Raw genomic sequence first — 23,143 nt, forward strand, 5'->3', positions numbered from 1 at the left:
GTTGTAGTACTAAAAATTATTAGTATTATTATTATTATTATTATTATAATAAATAGACAGCTATTGGGTTATTTTTAAGATGCTATTTATAGACAGGTGACAAATGCTGTGGAGGACATTTCCCTGGCATGGTTTGGGTCCACTTGTCCTCTTTGAGGGAGGGGTCACTGTAAATCAGTACAGAATTGTTCAGTCATCAGTTTTATGAAGCATTTCTGTCTTGATGGGAGTGGTCTCCTCCAGGATGACAGTGCTCCCATGCATAGGTCATGAGTGGTCACTGAATGGTTTGATTGGTATGAAAATCATGTGAATCATAAGCTACGGCCTTCACAGTGACCAGATCTCAACCCAGCTGAACACCTATGGAGGATTTTGGAGCAACATGTTAGACGGCGTCTCCACCGCCATCGTCAAAACACCAAATGAGGAAGAATGTTGTTCATCCATCCAGTCGAATTCAGAGACACAATGAAAGCTGTTCTGGTGGCAAATGGTGGCCCAGCACCTTAGTAAGACACTGTTGGTTTCTTTCATTTGTCTCCCATTCAGGGCCTGAATTAATACCCACCAGGCATCAAATACGGGTAGATTTTCCATTTGGCCAGTAAATCTCAGGAGACTACCCACCACATTGGAGGCTAAATGTTTGTAGCAAAATAGTCGGGTAATAAAACAGTATCCTGAGTCTCTACTATGGGTGAACTGCTTTTGTCTGTGTTGAAGTTTGAGACACACACACACACACACGTATTCTGTGAAGACCCGCCCCCACTTTGCCTTTAATTGGCTGTCTGAGCCGAGCGTAAAAATGCACTTTTCGGTTACACACGTGTCTCAGAAACAAGGCTGAAATACTTCTGGTGTAAACAGGTGATAATTATTGTCCAAGACTGTCTATCGAATCATCTGACCATAACGATAGCCATTAAGAGGCACAGTAACAGTGGGTCCCTGCAGAACAAGGACACGTGCATGTGCATGCACCACACTGACGTGCGCAGGAGACCAGACTTCATGGACTGTGCAAAGAAGCGGGTAGAGACTGAGATGTCTCAGGAGGAGCTTTATGGTTCAAATGATTAAACATCCAGTGGCTTTACATAACTTCAAATTTACTTTTGTATGTCCCTGAAGTGCACTTAATGGCACACACTGCATGTTAAGCAGAGGTTTTCAATTAAGACTTCTTGAGTTCCACTGTGGCTTTAAATTTTTAATTTAAAATTACTTTAACTGTTGATTGATATGTTAAAATAATCTTGCTTCAGATTTTGGTCTGGCCTCTTTATGTTTGTATTCAACATAATACCTTATCATTTAACTTAAATCCTTTAACAAACGTGTATGTGACACAAAAAGGCAATTTAATATTTTGGCCAGTGGATTTTTCAACCAACAGCTACCTTGGTCAGTCAAAAAGTTCATTTTGGACCCTGCACCCATCTGTAGGTTGCTTCTAGGATAGAGTTGTTTTTATCTGATTGTATTAGAAATGTTATTCATGAATTTATAATTGCATTTTTGTGTAGGTCTGATGTGTCACGCCGTGTTATGCTGACTGCCGTTGCCAAAATAGTCTTGAAAAATATATTTTTAATCTCAGCAATTAAAGATTAAATCAGTGCAAAATAAATTGGAATGAGGCAGAAATCTCAGGGACAGATTTCTGACAGCCTGGGAAAATCAGGCCAAAACTATCTGCATGAGAGAGAAGAAAGAAAAATGTTTTACAAAGTTGTATAACTGACCCTTTACATTTACATTATACAAAACAGAATCAAAGTAGTTTCCTTTAAGGCTTGAGGATGTCAGAAAGCAGGCAAAGCACTTACCAGACTGCTAAAACACAGCAGGAGTAAGAGATAGAAACCCCACCCCCATTTTACTATTCGCATGCTGTGTGCATGCACGTACGTGTGTGTGACTTGCAACTTGTAACAATAACTTCCTAATTACACTTCCCCTAGTGTTAGTGCAATCTTCATGAAATGCTAACTAGCCTCCTACAGGGAATATGGTGCCTTATTAATCCACGTGCTTGTTTGAGTGTGTGCATCCTGTGCTGGAAAGTTTGTGTCTATAGCATGCACATGTACGTGTGTGTGTGTGTGTGTGTTTCTGGATGCAGTTGCTGGATGTCTTTCTGCACGTCTCTACACATCCCTCAGAAGCTTTGTTGATAAAGGTTCACTGCTGTGTGTTAGAGCATAATACAGAATTGAACTTAATGAAAATGTGGAAGTGGTTGTGTAAAAACATGTTACACAGGATTATTGTGTTTTGTTACATTTCTAATAATTAGCCTAATCTAAGACTTATTTACAGCTTGTTTTTCCCAATCATATTTCAATCATCAAAAATAATTATAATGTATCAGAAGACTATTTCTCAGCAACAGCACAGTACAAAAACAGTCTTCACATTCAGACCCAGTCGGCAGGGAGGTGCCGTGTTAACTATGCATGCAGATTTAATCCCACACCACGGGGTATTCCCTCTTAATGAAGACAACACAATAACAAGAGACACTGCCCTTGCCCTGTGCACAACCATGCTTAATATAAAGTTTCTGTTGTAATATGAATGGCTCTGACAAATAACAAATGATGAAAGATTATTCTAAAATTTGGTCTAGGATTTCAACAAATACATTCTCCATGTTCCTCCTTTGCAACTGAAGAAGAAGAAAAAATCTGTAAATGGGTGGGAGCGAGTAGGGATCTCCCATTACAGAGCAGTGTTTCTTTAGTATTCTTAGAGAATTTGCCCCTCAGTGATGCCTCTAGGTACTGGGTGGATAGCAGACTCCATGGATGGAGAGCTCACTCCTGGGCCTACAGTAAATGATATACAGAGAAAAACCCTTTTACAACTTCAGATAAAGGTTCAGAGCAACAACCTGGTGCAATGACTACACAGCACAGACATTAAACCCATCACTTTTCATTCATTTTGTTCTGGCAGACATTCTGGCAGCTCCTCTCTATAAAGTTGTCACTTTTCATTACAGCTGATCTTTAATGTTTCCACCTGCCTTATTTTACAGGTAACCATTAGAGTCCCGCCATTTTTTTCATATGTCTACTGCAGCAGCAGCAGCGAAAAGAAAAGAAAAAGCTGCTTGTGGAGAGATTTTCTTTAGTTGTATTAGGTGAGGTTTTTAGCTCTCAACACCCAAACAGAGTAGTTTAGTGCAGGCTTAGAGATTGTTTTGTTCCAGCCCAAACTCATGAGACGAGAGAAGTATGATGCAGCAAACCAAACACTGCAGTACTAATGCAGGATGAAAGCAAGATGAGCGACCTTTAAAATAGTTACCAATTAATTCCCAAAGACTTCACAGTGGCTGCAGATTGCTGATCTTAAAAAAAAGCCAGGCAACCATTTCTCATGCCCAAAATGCATAATGTCCTAAAAACAGTCACTGATTCTGTTCTGTTTCACTAGAACTACCTCTTTGTCCATTCATGGTGCTATGAGTGGAGCCTGTCCCTCGATCACTGTCTATCAGTCTTCCCCTCTCCCCTTCTGTGGCACTTAGCCAACAACTGGAGTCAGTCAGTGGAAGAACTCTGCTACTAGTCCATGTCCTATGGGACAAAGTGGCAGCTACATCAGTTGCAACAGATAGTGGGACGATTGACACGAGGCACAAGGCACAGCAGCCAAAATTTAACTGGCTGAGTGACTTTGTGTCATAAACTTGCACTCAGTGGGCTACAGTTTTAACTGCACATCAAGACTTTTAACAGCCCTAAAATTTAGCTGCACAACCTTCTTTTAACAGGGTAATGTTTTAAACTTTATGCCAGAGAGTTTATTGTGCTGCTTTGCAGTGCAGTAAACATACAGACTAGTAAAAACAACAATACCATGTTTCACCGGCATCATTTACTTGAGAATAAACATCATTCTTCCAAAAGATATCATCACCACCATCATTTGTTATTTTAATGGTGGTGGAAAGCACCATCTACTGCACCAGTCCAGAATCTCCCACAGGCATTTACCTGAGAACCTGTGACTACAAAGGCCATAGCAGATGATTCACACCATTAAATTATCAGGTGACCAAGTGTGGAAGCATCTGCATTCATTATTTTCCCCCACTCATAAACTCAAGTTTTTACCATCATTGTGAGTCCCCCCAACTTTGTGTAAATGCTGTACTACATGGTTAGACTACGCCTTTAATTTGTCATCTCAATCACCTGCAAGCACGAGCATTTGTGTTGGAATGATCTACACTGTATTGATATGAATGTTGAGGCTGGCATTTAAAAAAAACAGACAAGCTAAACCCTGTGTGTGCTTACAGTGAAATCGTCTTGGAGAGTGTTTCTCCTGACGACGAAGAATACGAAGTAATGTAGTTTTAAGCGTAATGTGGTAAAGTTCTATCTTCTCCAGACTTTTCACATCTAAAATAAGAAACACGCTGACATGAGCATACAGATGAGAGACACCTCAGAGGGAAAAGAGTTCAGTGAGATCGATTTTCCACCGGCTGCAGCCCGGAGAGTCTAGAACCGCTGTCCAGGGTGCTGAACACTCAGCCCGCTTGACTGTGGTCCAGGCATGATGGCTTAACTTTGCATGTGCCTCACGCTGGCACTGCAGCCAGTCCCGGGGCAAAAACTAAGCGAATATTAATTGATCATCCAAATTTGCGCAAAGCATGACACGTTCCATACAAATCTCTAACTGGTGAACAGGCTCAGATCTAAGCTGCACAGCTATAGGTTGGATAGACTGAGGCAGGGATGATCAGGCACCTCGCACATTCATCAGGAGCCGATAATGTGAATCTGGTTATCTGCGGCGGCACTATCAGTGGACACCCGGGGATGGAGATAAGACACGCAAAGCTGACTGGGAATAGCCATCAAGCAAATGTCCCTCATTCACCACGACTGTGTACGCACACACGCACACACACACACACACACACGGGTTCAGTGTTGGTGATTTCAGAGCCATGGGAACGCCAAAGCTGTTGGCGTAGCTATTTCAAAGTTGCCTACGCAATGCGAGTCCATCACAACGCAGGCACATGAAAGAAAGCCACAGCTCTGTGCGCAATTTGCATGTGTTCGCTCGTGGTTTCCTCTTTACCTTTTCCAGATGCCAACGTGGAAGAAGACTCCTCGGCAAAACGGTCCGCTCGTTGCCTCTGGCAGTGTGTGTGGCGGTGTTGATATCTGTCACTGATTTGATCCCAGCTCGCTGCTGTCCCCTCTGCGGTCTCTCTAAAGAGCAGTGACCGGGAAGTGGCTCGGCGGTCGCAGCAGCAGCAGCAACCAGCGTGGCGATCTACCCGCGTCAAGATTTTGAGATGTAAAACGGCGCCTGATGTGATGTGCTGCCTCCTCGCCTCTGTCTCCCTCGGTCTCCCTCTCTCCCCTCTCAGTTTCTGCCTCTAACACTGCGTCAGGCTCCACTCCCCCCACCTCCTCTCCATCTCTCTCCATTTGACTGACTTTGACTCTCTCTCTCACCGAGTGGAACAGACGGCGATTAATTCGCTGGAATTCCGTTTCCCTCTCTTTTGCCTCTCCTCTGAACTGAAACGACCGACAGCCAGCTGCTCCGGTAGAGGATGGAGGGCTGCATGCGCTTCAAGCGCCACAGACAGTCATTTTGATTAGATGCGTCCCCGTTTGGAGAGCGAGATGGCTTGATAAGTGCTGTACTATCAAACCCAAACTGGGAAAGTTCTTGACGAAACTGCATGAAATTCAGGCTGTGTATGTTATACAAAATAGCAGAGACACACTCCTTTTTGAGTGATGGAAAACGACATTTCTGCGTGTTTCTCTGCATTCCAGCTGCTGGTGGATGCCTTAGGTCTTTGCTCCTGGAGGCAAAGTTATATTGGTCCTACCAAATGAACAGCCTGCTGTTATTTGAGGTTGGCTGTTGGCCTGAATGTACCATAGGGCAACTTGATCTCCTGTCAGTAGACATAGTCGGATTAATTGCCTCTTTAGTACTGCCACTGCACACAAGCCCAGGTACAAAAGCAGCTAAATAAGCAACTTGAGCCAGAAAAAAATGCATTAAAACTACAGTCAGATATTAAAAATACAATCTGCGCATGTACTGTTGTCTAAAAACACATCTCCTGTTGCAAAGTCTTGCATGTTTGCTGCTACCTTTTCTATATAGGCTATAGCATAGATCCATGACTGTATGTTCTCTGGCTTACAACATGTTTGGCATTAGCGGATACAGAGACTATATATCAGCCCAGTAATCTGCTGCTCTATGGCTGTAGGTGATGGCTGACACTGGAATGACCCTCACAATGCATGAGTGAGGAATGAAGGGGATTAGAGGCAGGAGAGATCAGAGGGGGGAAAAGAGAAAGAAACATAACAGAAAGAGTATAAATGCTGTCTGTCTCTCTGTCTGCTTATGTCTAGATAGAATAGAAAAGAAAAGCTGTCTAGTAACTGACATGACATTACATTATTCCACCAAGGACCCTCAGGTCATGACCTTTTCCATGGCAGTGCAAAGAAGGCTTTGAAACAGCATTTATACCTGTAAACCTGCATTAAATGACTTTTTTGTACACATGCAGTGGTTAGAGAGCAACATTAGCTTTCAGTTGGAGCTAGATTTGTATCTAGCTGGCATGTTCTTTTACCTCTGTTTTTGGTCTCCACCAACTCTTGAGGGAAATATCTGGCTCTTTAGATGCTAAATACTTCACTATATTAACCAGCTAGTCTGTGCCTGTTGGTTCTTTGGTGCTATAGGCAGGTGGTGCACAATGCATTTTTAGAGCTTTTTCACTGAAAACAGCTGCCTGATGCAGCCAAATGCAACACTACTAGAGTGCTGAGGTAAAACCCTAACAGCTGGATAGCTAAACAATAAGATTAAAGTCTCTACAACGCTTTGGAAAGCAGGACAAAGCTACAAATTCTAGTGATATTTTCTGTAGGTTCATGACTACAAATTAGGCCTTTTATATTGTGACAGTCATTGTAAAATATAGGTTATAACTGTATAAAACAAAAGGTCTGCTCTCCATCTTTTTGCCTGGCTGTAAGACATACATGTTAACAGGACTACAATAGATCCACTATTTCAAACTAAAAAGCTACTGTATGCCCCATTACTCAAACTGTGTCATGCATTGTGGCCTATTGTGACTATAAATGGTATCTCCTCCTGTATGATAGTTCAATGTCACCGCAAGATGTTGATTCAGGAAAGAAGCTTTTGCTCATTAATGTGGAACAACTATAATGAACAATTGCTACCGTTTTTGATTGCCACAAAATGTTCCATGGTCAAACTCTTTGTGCGTGTGTGCATGCGATCATAGTTATTGAGGTCATAGTTAAAGGTGGTGTTGAACTGGACTACATTATACTCATACATGAGAGGGTCAGAATATTAGGAACACCTTGGAATATAATGTAGTCCAGTACAACACCACCTTTAAGTATGACCTCAATAATAAACATAAAATTGAATTTATAGATTTATGACAATAAAAAAACACTATATCCACAGTGTATATCCACACTGTGGATATACACAAATAATAACTGCATCTGCACATACAGGGTGTATTATTTCAGCACATAAATACAAACTAAAATTATTTGCACTATTATGGCGGTACATGCGATTTGCTATCAACATAACACAGTATTGTGACTTATAAAATATAATGAAACTATATTTGATTGATACAAAAAATGACCATACATTGTTTGTGTTGTATTGCAACTCAAGCCCCACTTTGTATTTCCATTATATGCAAGTCTCACAGCTAAGCCTTCTGTTTTCTGAAACATATTGCAAGTACCCAGTGATCTCTGTAAAACCTGCGTGGTCATTTAACAGCACTTATCACTGTTGTGAAGGTAATTCCAAAATCCTAAAAGCCAACTGATTGAAAAAAATGACTTTGTCCGCTGCACAACATAACACACACAGCCTGTTCTAATAACTCGCAGCTCTAGGAAACGATTTGAGGAACAGGTTAAAGATATTTTTTATTCTGCAGCATACAGAATATTAAGGGTCTTAAAGGACCTTTTGTGTTTGTTTGTTTTTTTGTTTTTTTTAAGATTGCCAGATATTTTTTCTTCAGAAGATAAGACATGCAGCTCTGTGCCTTCAGTCTAATAATAGTACTTCAGAGGCACAAATTGCGGCTTGACGAAAACATAATTGTACATATTCATGTATTGTAAAATGTACAGCCATCACTGACCTATAAAATTATACTGTATACACACAATCACCACTTAACACATACGTATGTCAGCATACACTAAAACAGTAATGTTATCATTGCATATGTGAACACAGAGTATGATCACTTTGTTGTTTTCCTGTAATGACAACTGACATGTGTGGTCATACTGTACATTTCCTTTCTGTTCAGGTAAAGTAAAGCCGTATACATGCACTCCTACACAACCCTGCAGTCAGTACTGTCATGCCAAGACAGACCAACAGAGGAACAGACTAACAGGTTGAGTGAGCAGGCAGAAAAACAGTCGGGAAGAAAGAAATGCTGACAGGGGGAGGGTGTGAGATGATTGATAGCAGGAGAGGGGAGGAGGGTGTGAGATGAGAAGCAAGTCTATCATGTATTGTGTGGATATGTTTGAGCTCTGTCACTAGACTGTTATTGGAAATGTTACCTTCATTTGTGTAAACTGTGTGCTGACTGTGTATGTGTGTTTATTAGGCCTTAATAGGTGAGTAGAGCCACACTCAATAAGAAATCAGTTTTAATGTTTGGTCAAATTCAATACCGCATATGAATTAAAATACTTAAGGAAGACAGATTTTGGTAATTGACCATTTGCTAAACACCTCCCCGCTCAAACTTTGGATTTCCTAGTATGTTGAGCCTGTGTGCAGAGGACTGCAATAATCCAAAAAGTAAGGAGAGTAGTGTATTTTTTAGCCTTTAATAAATCAAAAACACACAAGAGCGAAGGTGCAAGGAATGGATTCAATGGTGTGCTCATCAGCTCTAACACAAGCTCAGCTGCAGTTTCCACTACCATTGATAGGAGGAACACAGTGATACTTCAGAAGTCAAAGAACACATCACACCAATCCCAGTCAGCACTGGGCAAGAGGTGGGTGTACACCCAGGTCTCCGGTCTATCACAGGGCTGACACACAGAGGCAGACAACCACTCACGCTCACAACTACAAGCACTTTAGAGTCACCAGTCAACCTAACCTGCATGTCTTTGGACTGTGGGAGAAAGCCAGAGTACCTGGAAGAAATGATGACATGATGCTGTTGGACAAGTGCAGAGGACTAAAAAGAAGTCTAATGAAGTTTCGCTAATACAGGTCAATAATATATTGGACCTGACCACAAAAAGCTGCTTTTGTCTCTTTGTGTGAAATAAAGGACCTGTTGGTTTTAAAATGACTAATAATTTTGAATGGTAAATTTGCCTCATTGTCACAGTAAACTGCTTGTGACCTTTTTAGCAGAGCTCTGCAAAAGATCAGTTCCTATATTTACTATGGTCATTACAGGCTATATGAAATCTTAAAGTAGTTATTCCATTTTAAACAGTACTTCAGGATATACAGTGTAGGATAGGCATTACTTTATACTGTAGCAACCCTAAAACCACAACCACATCTGAGTTTATCCAAAGCCAAACTGAATCTACTGTATCTCAAAGTTAATAATGCGGTATCAAGATGTAAATTACTTTTTATATATGCATGCACAAGATTGAAATTGCGATATGAAATACACCAATTAATTCAATCAGCAAATAAAATCCTGATGAATGTGTGTGTGTGTCTGCAGCCCCACAGGAGCAAAGTCTCCTCTGATACAGAATGAAAGCCCAATGGTGGCAGCGGAGAAGAGTCGAGGCGAGACAAAACATGAAAGCAGCAGCCGTAATTATGCTTAACCCTCACCCCTTAAGGAGAGGTTTAGTGATGCAACATTACTTTGGCTTCAGGAGGCTGATAAAGCACAAGCACCATGCTCTACCCCCTCCTCCCCCCAAACACACACACACAGACACAAACATGTTGACATGTATAGACACTAATGATGGAGGAAAGAATGAAGTTGCAGGATACAGAGAAAAAAAACATAATACTTGAAATCTTAAAAGCAGCATCTTTAAAAGCTCTTACTCTGTAATTATACCCCAACCCTTCAGGGTGGGTTTGGACATGCAGCATCTCACATATGTCTTGTAACAGCACACACACACTCATACAGATGTACATGCACACATTTATCTCAACACGGTAATAACACTAATGATATCCCATGGGTACCTCAAAGTATAAAGGAAGTACTGAAGGAGCAGAGTGGGAGAGAGAAAGAGTGGAAGAGTAAGAGTCTTTGTGAACAGTGTGCTCTCATCTCGGTTGGCTGGAACGCCATTCGTGAGTCTGTATGATGTTTAAATAGAGACAGCAACTGACACGTGCACACACACTGAGAAACATTCACACAGACGCACAGACATAAGTGTGTGCGTTGACTAGAAGGCAGAGACTCGGGGAATGGAGAAGAAAAGAGGATTTAAGCAACACTGGCAGGCTCTCACACTGTTTTTAGGTCAATGACAAGAAGCCTATTCAGACAGACAGACACATGCAGACACACGAGCAAAACGCACACAAAAACTCAGTGGTGTGCACACAAGAGCATCTCATATACACATAAGCTGCTCATACGTGAAAGATATACTAGCTGCATTTACTGTGAACCCTCGACAAAGCGCCTCTATAAGAATACTAGAAAGACTTGACAGATATCACATTCTCCTCAGCTGTTGATTCTCCTCATTGTCTTCTGCTCTGCTCTCTCATACATGTCACTGGGTCAGTCCTTTCATGTTCTTTAGCAGGTAAACAGCGGTTTGCTGCTGGAATTTTCTATGTGGACCAGCTCCATTTCCGGCCCTGTTTGGACACCGAGTGCTCCTGACTCGCCATCTTGGCTGGGGTTCAAAGGGACTATTTGTGTGTGTGTGTGTGTGTGTGTGTGTGTGTGTGCATGAAGTGGGGGCATACAGGAGCAGGCATACAGATCAGAAGGGGATGAAAACTGTCATCTCACCAGGAAGCATCAGCTCACATACATATTCACCAGAGGATGTGTGTGTGATATGCATTTGAATAAAGTCCAATCGTAAGCTGTTTCACTGATCACTTATCAAAAACATTTGCTGCTATTACATAACTTCCTTAGTTAAAGGAAGGCTCTGACATTTTGGAAGGTAGGCTTTTTTTGCTTTCCTGCCAAGAGGAAGATGAGAAGCATCAAACTATTCTCAAGACTACACTTAGAAGTGGCTGGAGCCAGCAGCTAGCTTACTGTAGCTTAGCATAAAGGAGTAGCAACAGGGAAATTGCTAACCTTAGCCAGTGGACTATTTCTTAGCAGTTGCCAGGCAACCACTAAAAACGCATGGAAGTTACTGCTCCCAGATTAAAAAATGATATAGGAAGTGAGAAATGAGCTTCATTGGTCTAGGAGGCAGGTTTTGTTTCTTCTGGACAAAGTTAAGACAGCTGTTTCCCCTTGTTTTGAGTCTCTGTGCTAAACTAAGCTAACTAGTTACCATAGAGACAATTGTTCTTTCCATTGAACTCTCACCAAGAAAGCACACAAACATACCTTTCAAATGTTGAACTGTCCTTTTACAGCTTGCTCCATTTATCACTGATGGCTAAGTCAGTCAAAAGAAAAAAATCAGTAATTTCAGCTTGTAGTATTAATGTAGCTAATGAGGGTAGAGAACTGAAACATTTAAGTGCAGGGTGGAAAACCCAAACAATGAGCTGAAAGTCATAATGCAGCTCAGTAGAGCCGAGGGGAGCTGCAGACTCAGGTGATATAGTTATTCTTTGTGAATTCATCACTATGACAACCTGTGTTACATACTACTGATTAAAGCAACCTTAAATCTGGTATATGTGCAGGTCAGAGGCAGGAAAGATGGCCGACTTGTAAATACCTGGATATAAACACAGATGTAACCATGAACTTTTCAAATATTCAAAGTAAAGGTTGGGTGCCAGACAGCAAGTTAATAATGTATTGTCACAAATTAAACCAATCAGTTCATTATTAATATACAACAAAAAATATGGACAGAAATACAAGTAGTCTAATAGAAATCAAGCCATGCTGTATTGGAATATTCACAAAATAATCAAAAAACAACCCATGTTGGCAATGGACTTGGCTTAGAGACAGCAGAAACAAACAGGTAAGTGAACTGAAGGGCAAACTGTGTGAAAAGTGTATGAGAAGCAAACACTTACTGTAGATGGTTCCTTTGGGTAAATGTGAATATCCAGAAAAAAAAACAGACAAAACGTTGAGGGTTAAATCCAAGCAGGAAAAGGTGAGGATAAAAAAAAAAATCAACCATAGTCAGTCCAGGGCTCAGCACTATGTCTACTGGTGCATGGTTGTCCAATTAGTAAATCCAGTTGGTTCTGCGTACAGACTGGCATTCACATTCCTCTGAATGTATGTTTCTCTATTTGTCTTTCAGGGAGCAGTGTTCAGAAACTGGATCAGATCTTAAACAGAGCTCAAGTAAAACCTCTCTCTGCTCTCCTTCCTGTTCTCCTCCATTGTGGCTTGCTTGGTATTCCTTAAACCCTCCCACTCTCACAGGTGTCACTCATTTATCTCCTCACCTCCAAGGTTTAAAGGACTAATCTGCTTTTTTTGACTGATCTTTTCCTTGCACTCTTGACAAGAGCACATGTTGTAGTGTGTAGTGTTCTCTTTTACTAATAATCTCAGAAATATTAGACCTTCTGAAAAACATTGAGGGTTTCTAAACCTCTGTATTCAGCTTAAGGGTTTGAAATAGAAGACATGTTTTGATTTTTACCAGTATCTTCAAGAAAATCTTTCTTGTTTAAGGATAAACATTTTTGACTGCAGGGCTGTTATCTTTCCACCTGTTGGCCAGCACTGGGGGAACTAGTGTCCAGATAGGCACAGATAAAGAGGGGTGAAACTAAAGCCTGACTTTTACCATTTTTCAGATTTTAACCAGGGACACTGTGGTTGATGTTGGCATACTAGTGTCCATCACTGTAGATACATTTCTAACAGAACCTCTTCTTGGTCTTGAAATTACATTGACACTAAGTCTGGCTTTATTGTTCCCCCACTTTACTGAGGAACATTTACAAAAGCCTGGGGGTGTTTTAATTGCAACCAGCATCTATATCAGGAGGTAAGTATATCAGAGATTTAATCTACTTATCTTGCCGTCAGTTTTTATTCTCTAATGTTGCACTGGCAGCATCTAACACCTGAACTCTGCATGATATTTAACCCATTTACAGTGATTTTCATTCACATAAGAAACTATTTCAAAGCACATTTATTAACCCCTTACCCAGCACCCCATTTTCTGTGCACAAGGTTACTAATCTTGAACCTTTAGGATTACGTTCATGTATGATGATTCACAAACTTAGCCTAAGATTCTACAGTATATGTTAGGCTAAAAGTATGACATTTGCATATTAAACTTTGGTGCAGTTGGAGCTCACAGAAACAACAAAGTCTGTGGAAACCAGGGATCAGCTCTAAATCTTCTCTCAGATCCCATCTTACAAAGACTTCCTTTCCCAGAAACATGCAGCTAGCTGTGTTTGCATCAGCAATGGTTGACATATCAGGTGAAATATTTTTCTGTTACTAGGAGGAATTGATTACTTTCTGACTTTCCTACTGGGGGATCCATTAAGTCTGTTTCTTGCGCTTCATTAGAGCCTTTTGACTGGAATCAAGCTCCTAATTATCTGTTGTAACACACTGACAAACATTACAATGCCTCGTAAAGTTTTTATTCCTGTCTACATTTCAAGCTAATAAATATCTTCATAAAGCTTTTTTGGTGATGGCTGATTGAATGGGATGTATATGATGTATAGATCTGCAATGGAGATGATAATCTTTCTCTGTCAGAATGACAGTTATCTTTAAGGTCTTAAACACAGCACTAACATGTAGATGCAAGTGACTTGTTTGCCAGAAGTGTTTCTATTAATCAAAATAATCAGTTTTTGGTATTTGAAAGCATCAAATGTATGAAAAAACACTCATTGAGGAAGAGAATGGGCTGTTGAAAACAACAAAACCGATATGCAAGAAGTGTTTTATGTGAAACCCTAATGGCTGCTATAACTCACTGGCACCTCAACACTTCCCTTAAGACCCTGCATCTATTTATGTGTGTGCATCTTTGTGTGTAACACTGAATTATCCCTTTAGAGACAATTTAAGCCATGTCTATTTTAAATTAACCCGTTTAATGGCCTTTATATTTACAAGTCCTGCAGGATTCTTCATCAATACAGGTATTTAACTAGAGAAAACAGACACATATATGCCGTAAAATACATCCAGAAAGGTGAAGAAATGTCTTTTTCCTTAATTTTGCAGTCTTAACGTGGTTGTGTTCAAACACAAAAGCATACATTATTTGAAACTCAAACGTGAAGCCACTTCCACCTGTCGTGTGGTGCAGGAGATACTGTGATATCAATGTATCAGCCTCTTCTCCTGTGCCCATGTGGAATTGCTTCTCTCCCTGCAAAAATGTGTCCTCAGGCAACAATAGACAGGCACACATTGAGTGTGTGCCCCTGCACTCTGCATGATTGTGTCCACGTACATGTTGTCTGTGTGTCTGCATGGATATCTGCATGTTCTGTATGTGTCAAGGACAGCTGTTCCTTCTGTTTCTTAGTAGGGCCTCAGGCAAATCTCTATCCAGCCTGTCCAAACACTCCTTTCTTCGGGGGACAGTGATAGTGTCACCGCACCCTTAACAAATCCTTCCCAGTGGCAGTCAACACAATATGAAACTTCTGCTGCCTCAAGTATTTGTTAATTTCAGTGTTGGTAGCCTTGAGTTTGTCTGCTGGAAGAGATGAAAATAGAAAATATCTCTCATCTCAACAGTGTGCAGATGAAGTCTTTGTTGCAGCTCTAGCAGAAGTGAAAATACCAAATAAATGATTCAATAAAAAAGGCAAGAAACAAAGTATGTGATCAATACTTTATTTAAAGAGTTCGGATGGTGGTGTCTTTCTTTTTATCCTTTACAAAACAAAAAGCACCAGAGGAAAAATCATTATCAACTCAAACTGTAGCCTCAGTATTTTAGTATCATGTTATACATGTTTCTGTCAAATACATAGGTACGTATCCCTTCACAGGGTTCATATTAATATGAGTCAACTGGAAACATTTAAAAGTCTGAGACAATGATTTCAATTAATTGACATTCAAGTTACCAGCTAGAAATCAGGAAACCTGCTTTTGTTTAGAAAGAGCCAAGAAATGTGTTTATTTTCTGCTGTGATCATTTTCTACTAAAATGAGCTTTGGTACAACACTGGAATTGACACAATACACTGTTGTGCAAAGGTTTTAGGTCGCCATTACATTTGTTATATTAGCATTGTTATGATGGCTATATAGAGTATCTTTATTTATCAGAATAGTACTAGAAAATATAGGAAATATGTACATAGTATTAAAAACACAGAAATGCCATGAAAAAAAAATCATCAAACAAACTGGATACTCGAGATGTGGTGTTCAAGGTGTTCTAAAGAAATATGAAGAATCCAGAGAGGTCAAAGACAAAAACAGGAGCAGAAGAGAACTGTCAAAATCTGATGAGAAGTTTCTCAGAGTTTCTTCTTTGAGAGAGCAGAGGAAATCCAGCGAGGACCTGGCTCAGCATCTGCAGCTGGATACCAAGTTGATCCTTCCACAGTCCGAAGAAGCCTGATCAGGAACGGCCTACGTGCAAGGACAGCAGCCAAGAAACCACTTTGTCAGAAGGGGGCAGGGAGAAAAGGCTGAGATATGAGTTGGCACAGAGTGGAGTGAAGATGAGTGGAAAAGAGTTTTATGGAGCGATGAACTGAAGTGTGACATTTTCAGGTCCAGTTATCAACACTACGTGAGATGAAGGGTTGGAGAGAGGTGGAAGAACTAGTGCTTGCAGCCTTCACTGAAACATGGTGGAGGGTCTGTCATGGTTTCAAGACTTCAAGACAGTCTCCCCAAAAGAATATAAGCTGTGCTAAGTGCAAAGGGAGGGCGTACTGAATACCCACTTTGGACTGGAGAAGCCATTTTGTCCTGAAAACTTTGTGTTAATATTGTGTAGATATTTCCTGTTTTTTCTGATTATATCTTAGTAAAGAGAATGAGAAATAAATACAAAGGCCTTTGCACAGTACTGTGTAAATCAGGTTTGGGCAATTTTGCCGCAGTGAAAATTTCAGCAAATGAGCTTTAATTTTAAAAAGAGCTTGAGAAGAAACTATAATCTAGCAGATCATTGCTCTGATGTTTTCTAGAACTGGCCATGTTCTGCAGCATCTGTTCCTCATGGCTTAAAAGCTGAAGATCAGAGTTTAGTCTTGACCTTGGAAACAGTTGTTGAGTAACTATGAAGATCATGTGATATGATCCAAAACACCAGAACAGCTACTAGATGGACCTTGAGGTAAGTTTCCAAAGTTAAGAATGAACTTCGACCCTTAATACAGTATGTACAAGGAAATAGATATGAAAACATATTTATTTGTTGCCATGGTACTGAAAGTGTAAGCTATTTGTGCTTTTTTGTGTTTCTTTGAAGGTTAGAAATTACTTGTTGATTCATGTATTTTAATTGGTCTGCCCCAGTAGCTCTGGTTTTCCTTATTGGTCTGAGTACCTTTGCGAATAATTTTCCACCGTCAAACTCCTGGCTAAGCGTTCTAACAGCATTAAGGGAAACTTTCCTTTCGGCTTACATTGGCTTTTCAGCTATGCCCCATGAGGTTTACCTGCGGCTTTCCGTCACACACCTACACACACAGAATAACACGGAATCTCATAAAGGAATATTAGGGGAGACCTGACACCCATTGTCTCTCCATGGATTTAAATATTGGAAATTAAAAAGCACACACATACAATATGATGTTCCCAATTCTCTACAGGGAGCAGTTACAACTAAACCCGTAGATTATAAAGTGTTGGTGGGACCCACCACAGCTGAGTGTGAAGGTTCCTAAATGCATGTGGCTCCAATATCCATGACTCTCTGTCCAGCAATACAGTCAATATTTATTTTTCCCTGCAAGTTTGGCCTTGGTATCATGCACATGAGGCAATTAGGAATTTCCAATTGCTCTGCACAGCAGGTGTCTTTTATTAACTTAAGCTTAGGAGCTCTGTGCTGCACTGAGTTTCAGTTTCATCAACGTTATGTCCCAGTTTGAGCTATCCTGATGACTTTATGGTTGAAGAAGTCGGCCGGGTGATCCAGCTGAAGACCATCTTTCCCCTCATTTCCTGTCAGCTGCCTATCAGTTTAATACAGGATAAAATAACCAACTACATATTCATTTAAATCATATTCATGTTCACAAATCAGTAATCTCAAAGACACAAGCATGCATGCAAAATGTGCTTCACTTTTGAAGGTATTTATCAGTGAGGCCCAGGTAAGTCTTCACTGTACTGATCACTCACTCCCGATTGCATTTGAGCTCCTTACTTCAGGCCACCACTTCATGCTGCTCAAAACAAAAATATGACTGAAGACCAGATCTCTTTCCTGAATGTAATAAAGATTTGCACACCTGCAGCTTAGCAGGAACTGTACTTCATCTGGCCCTGTATTTGCTGTTAGATTTAACTTTATCTTCCTTCGTCATGTACAGGTGCCAGCAGTGCTTCTGTTTTTGATTTGTCTGGCTGCTGTTTTTAAGGAAATTTATTTCATTTGATTTGACTGGTTGTATTACTGTTTTCATATTATGCTTCTGCAGTATTTATTATGTTTATAAATCCTGTGTATTGTACATTGCTTTGATGTAATTGATTATTAATTGTTGCCGTTGACACCTGTGTTAATACCTGGCTACAAACAACATTTCCTCTCAGATTATAATAAAGCTGAAGCTGAAGTTGATGACAGTAGTGTCCTATTGTGCAGTGAATAACATCAACACAAACTGTGGACACACAAATATCTTACATTATTTCCTGTTAGGGTGATGCACATATGGTAACTGCCAAAAAATAGACTAGTAAAGTTAATATAGTGATGGGAACAGTTTGCAGTAGCTCTGCTATTGTTTTAAAAAAGATCAGGTTCTTACACTGCACATAAAACTGTCACTTTGATTCCAACTGTCCACTAGAAGCCTTCTATAGAAAAAGGCATTAATTCATTCTGGATTACCAGACACCTTTGGTGGCAGAGACTTTGTATTTGTTAGACAGAAAGGCAGAATGTCACCCCTCTTTAACTAAAGTTCTAGACTCACTGTGCCCCGACAGTCTAAGTCATCACAAGCTTTGCTTTTAGCTTAAAACTGTTCCATTTATGTCAGTTTAGTAAGTATTTCTGATATATGTGTGAGGTTATATCTTTAAAAATCAGTCAGATACAGTGAAACTATGTACTATTTATGCCTCTTTAAATTATTTCATTAAGTTTCTGTTATATAAATAGATTTTTCCCTAATCCCACCGTAGGGTGTGAATCTATACATTGTCTTATTTCTTTTAAATAAACCTTTATATGTAAAGCATTATTTCTTATAAGTGATGTGTAATATCACTTACTGATACCAAGTAAAATCCAGGCTGGTATCACCAATACTGATAAAGATATAGGTACTTTGTGCAAAATAAATAAATAAATAAGGAAAAGTGATGGGTCCAGACAACAGAGGCTGATGGAGAGCAGCAGATCGGAGGTGTATCTATAAGGGCTTGCTTGCTTTTATTAACACTCAGTGGTATATCTTTCACGTATGAGCAGCTTATGTGTATATGTGTCTCCCTGGTCACATACTGTGAAGGGATGTTTTTGCAGACCAGATATTGAACTGTTGGTGGTGGGACTACATCCATACCATGTAACCAGGGACCATTACATGCCATCTTGGTTCTTTGTGACAGTACATCCCTTCTCCCAACAATTGCATATGACATCTGCTCTGCTGCCATGAGACTCCAGACTCAAACATTTTTCTTATTTCTCTTATGTAAACTCCTATTACAACTGCATCAGTGTATGCATGTATTCATTGTGCCTTACAAGCAGATTTGACTTTTTTATCTGCTGTGACAATTTGCAATGCATTAACCCCCCCCAAAAAACCATCTCCCCATTTCCTCTGAAATTACCATGGCAGGTAACACTGCAGAAATGCCCATGGAGTTTTTTTTTTCTATGACATGAGAAGAGACATCAGTGTGAACCTCTTGCTCAACCTGAACAGAGCTCAGGATTCAAAATGTCCCTTCAGAGAGCCGAGGCTGTTGGTAATCCACCCTGAGAAGATAAAATCCGAATAAAACACATTCAGTGCAGCAGAGAGTTCAGGACAATACAGGGCTAAATTGCAGGCAATAAAAAGAAGAGAAACATAATTAGAAAAAAGTCCTTTTAACTTCTGATCCGGCAGAAAGCCATTAAACCAACCGTCTGCCCCGGTCTGTGAGTCACGTTGTAGCATGCTTGCCTTATAAACACATAGAATGCACTTTATAGCCTGCAGCTACACAAGAAGAGCTCCTTTCCAGATTGCACTGTTCTTCACAGCAGAGTTCAGTGAAGAGCACAGAAATTGCTTCACAGTCACAGCAACTCTGTTTATCAGCGCTCTGTGTTTATTTATTTTATTAGGCTTATTTATCAAATGGACCATGGTAGCTTTGTTTTTTGTTTGTTTGTTTTTTGCATGGTAGCTTTGTTTGAGAGGAACAGTCGAGAAATGTGCCGTATCATCATATTCTATTCTAGAGTGTTGTTTGTTAATTATATTGTAAGAGGCTTATAGTGTACAGTGCTGTGTGTATGTTTACTGAAATTACATGCACTCGCAGGGATGTAGAGCTCAAGCCCTCACTCTCAGTGTGTGTGTGTGTGTGTGTGTGTCTGCGAACATAGCATCTGTGCTTTTTGAGGTACAAATCTATAAACAATATTCAGTGATTTTGTGTGTATCTGACATTCTTTGTCTTGGGTGACAATCACTGTTGACAAATTAGATTTCAGAGTCACTGATTAATGTCTGTCTGATGATTTGTATTTTAAAATGCATACACACACAGAGCTGCAAGGAATCTCACAGGAGATGTGAGAAAAAACTGTTAGCTGCTTGAAATCTAGCTTGGAGGCCACAGACTAACCAAGATTTCTTGGCTGATTGCAATACACCTTGGTGCACAAACACACACACACTAACACTGATTAAGATACATGGCACTGTGGATGCTATGAACTGGCAGCTGTTATGAAACACTGAGCTGTAGGCTGTTGTAGTGAAATTATAATAGCACAAACCCCATAAATAAACAGGTATTTGTGTAGCGGCAAATGTGTGTTTTTGTGTGCAACAAGGCTCTTTCTTTGATTGCAGGGTTTCTGAGTCCATGGGTTAAAGGTTATCTGTCAGCTATAAAGTCACATTAATTGTATCATATTGTGAATGTGTTTGGTCATTTCTCTCCTGTCACAGGCTTCAAAATATTAGCTCTGATACAAATATGATTAAATGTAAATGTCATTGTTTTCACAATCTACACCATCGCCACTCAGTTCTAAATAATTCACTCCCTGTAACTCCTCAGGGGGAGCATTAGTAGCAGCAGATGCCCTGTGATTGTAATATCCAAGAATCTTTCAGAGATATCACAGAGCCGTGCCTCACTGCCACGGTGAAGCCCTGACAGGCGTCTACAATTTACAGATTCCAGAGCAGCAGTAAATAATATCTTCAGTAAGACTTTACAACAACAAAAATGTGAGTAGTCACTGAGGAATGACAGAGGAATGAATCAGGAAAGAGTTGATAATGAATAAATCTTTAATGACTAGTTCCTGAGTGACTCAAAATGGGGGACTACACATGATGAATAACTGGAGAACAAACTACCTGTGCAGAGATGGCTGAGGTGAAAGCTATTATCAGCTTCTTGTTGTCATGATAATCTCACAGAGACTATAGCCCAACTCTGCCTTTCCCATTTTCTCCTATGGAACCTTTCAGATTCAGTAAATCGTTGTTGTTTTACCACAGCAATTTTGCTGATTCAGTTTAGTCTCACTGCATTCATCTGCATGTTGTCAGATGCAGGCAACTTCTTTCAGCGAAAAAGCTCTTAAAACTCACTGTATGCTACCAGCTGAGCACCAAACATGGCAGACACATGCAGTCAGTGACTACATGGTGGAGGTATGTTTAGCAGTTGGTAGAGACCTAAAACAGAGCTAAAAAGAGAATGAATACTGGACTTGCATGTTTAGTTTTTTTCCTTTTTTTCCATGTTAGTTGAATGTGTTTGTTAACATGTTGATTTAAATGGTGATGGCATGTGTTGGCAGGCAGCATGGTGGTGCAGTGGTTAGCACTGTCGTCTCACAGAAAGAAGGTTCCGGATTCAAGCCCCAGCCGACTCCTGCCTTTCTGTGTGGAGTGTGCATGTTCTCCCTGTGCCTGTGTGGGTTCACTCCAGGTACTCCAGCTTCCTCCCACAGTCCAAAGACATGCAGCTTAAGTTGACTGGAGACTCTAAATTTCCCCTAGGAGTGAGTGTGGATGTGTGCGGTTGTCTGTCTACATGTCAGCCCTGTGATAGACTGGCCACTTGTTCAGGGTGGACCCCACCTCTCGCCCAGTGTCAGCTGGGATTGGCTCCAGCCTCCCACGACCCTATTCAGGATAAGTGGTATAGAAAATGGTTTCTTGCTACATAAAAGACATGGCAATGGTTTTGAAGGTCAAGTTGAACTGTTAGAGATACTGGGCCGGGCTACGTACTGTACTACATGGGGCACACATGTGGTTTGGTAATTTGATCTTTTAAATCGGTTTGCATGCATAATGTGGCCGACAACCTATTTGCATCCTGCTGTAATACTTTTACATTTGCAAGCGTACAAATAGGTTTCATAAAATGCATAACCTGCACTCATACCCAGTCATATAATTTCATTTTTGTATGTAATTCAGTGAAGTTTTTTTTTTAGCTCCAGCAAGCATGGAGAGGTGTGTTTCTTCTAAATGCAGAGCCAGAGCTGCTGCACAGTTAGTTACTGCAGCCCGGCCTATAAAAGGTCTCTGACAGTTTCATTCCTATTTCATTTTTCTATACCGACTGGGACTTCCTTTGCCACGCTGACACTCAAAGGCAGTGCATTTGCCTATCTGTTCCTGTTCCTCTCACATCTCTATCTCTCTCTCTCTGCATGACAATTTGCAGAAATTCAAGGTTTTATTAGACTCATCCCCTGCTATTCAGCCTCACATGTGGTATTGCACCGCTCCAGTTCACAAACTGCAGTGACGGCTGCTCTGAGGGTGGGCAGCAGCTACTGTGGCTAGTCGGTGGGCAAAGAAAACCAAAATAGCATGTGAGGAAAGAGTATTGTATTTGACTAAAACTGAGCAAAACCCACAGAAAATCTAATAATCACGGTTTCCTTTGTTTTCCAGGTGATTGCATTTCAGTCATACTGATATTAAAAGTCATTTTTCAATTCACAGGCTGTTGCTGATGAATTTCCTGTTCTACCAGTGTTTTGTTAATGTTACATCTGATCTAATTCCTAAGAAGGATAATTGTCTAGGCTACAGCAGCAGATAGGAGGTCATAAAAAATACCATTATAATACCAATAATAATAATACATTATTTTTTTAAAGAACAACATCTTTTAAGCCATTTCAATTTTTTGCACAATATTGCAAAAATCAGGAGCATCCTGTCTCAAAGTGATGCTGAAAAACTGGTCCATGCATTTGTTACTTCCAGGCTGGACTACTGTAACTCTTTACTATCAGAATGTCCCAATAATTCCCTAAAAAGCCTCCAGTTAATCCAAAATGCTGCAGCCAGAGTACTGGCAGGAACTAGCAAGAGAGATCATATCTCTCCCATATTAGCTTCTCTCCACTGGCTCCCTGTAAAATTCAGAATAGAATTTAAAATCCTTCTCCTAACATACAAAACCCTTAATGACAAGGCTCCATCATATCTTAAAGACCTTGTAGAGCTTTATCATCCTAACAGAGCACTTCGCTCTCAGAGT

General features: G+C 40.3%; 1 protein-coding gene across 4 annotated transcripts in view; it reads right to left on the minus strand.

The window, feature by feature from the left end:
- The window catches only part of LOC109973285 (protein ELFN1-like), a 115,897-nt gene extending 103,259 nt beyond the window's left edge, over nt 1-12,638 (minus strand). For 2 of the 4 annotated variants that reach the window (XM_020622751.1, XM_020622749.1), the window contains exon 1: nt 12,313-12,638. The gene's annotated coding sequence lies outside the window, so the exon portion shown is untranslated. Of the gene's footprint in view, nt 1-5,118; nt 5,594-12,312 lie in introns of those variants that run through there. The other 2 variants (XM_020622753.1, XM_020622748.1) reach the window with 1 other exon arrangement.
- Nucleotides 12,639-23,143: the final 10,505 nt, after the last annotated feature.

The sequence above is a fragment of the Monopterus albus genome, unplaced genomic scaffold (genome assembly GCF_001952655.1).
Source record: "Monopterus albus unplaced genomic scaffold, M_albus_1.0 scaffold288.1, whole genome shotgun sequence".
Classification (NCBI taxonomy): domain Eukaryota; kingdom Metazoa; phylum Chordata; class Actinopteri; order Synbranchiformes; family Synbranchidae; genus Monopterus; species Monopterus albus.